Consider the following 668-nt stretch of genomic DNA (forward strand, 5'->3'; position numbering starts at 1 on the left):
TGTGTGGATCTAATCTGTCACAGACGACGTTGCAGTTGTAACATGAGCAAGATCATAGTCTGGTCTGCGTGACAACACATCAGCCGAAGCATTCTGCTTTCCCGGCTTATACCTCGAAGTTATATTCCGCAAAGAAGGATAACCATCTAGCCATCCTCTGCGAGAGTCGGAGCGACTGAGTCGCAGTGCGTAGCGACGCATGATGTGTATAGATCACAAACGGCTTGGAGCCGAGCAGGTGGACCCTGAAGTTGACAACTGCATACATCGCAAGTAGCTCCTTGTCATGAACTGGTTATTTCTTCTCTGCAGCTTTGAGCTGTTGAGATTCGAACGCGCTCACCCGATCTAGCCCCTCGGCGTCTGCTTGCAGCAGTGCACAGCCGATGGCGAAGTTCGAAGCGTCACAGACGACGCTGAAAGGACGATCAGGGTCCGGCAGCGCCAGTTTTGGTGCATGCAGGAGGCGGTCTTTGACCCCGTCAAAAGCCTCCTGATGTTCGGTGTTCCAACACCATTCCGCATCCTATTTAAGGAGATTGGATAATGGCCGGGCCATTCTGCGTAATTTCCGCTATACTTGTGCAAGTAGTTGGCGGCACCAAGTCACTTACGCAAGTCCTTCTGGTTCTTTGAAACCGGCCAGTCTACAATGGCCTTGACCTTAG

The sequence above is a fragment of the Plasmopara halstedii genome, assembly GCF_900000015.1.
Source record: "Plasmopara halstedii genome assembly, contig: Scaffold_194, whole genome shotgun sequence".
In the NCBI taxonomy this organism is placed as follows: Eukaryota; Oomycota; class Peronosporomycetes; order Peronosporales; family Peronosporaceae; genus Plasmopara; species Plasmopara halstedii.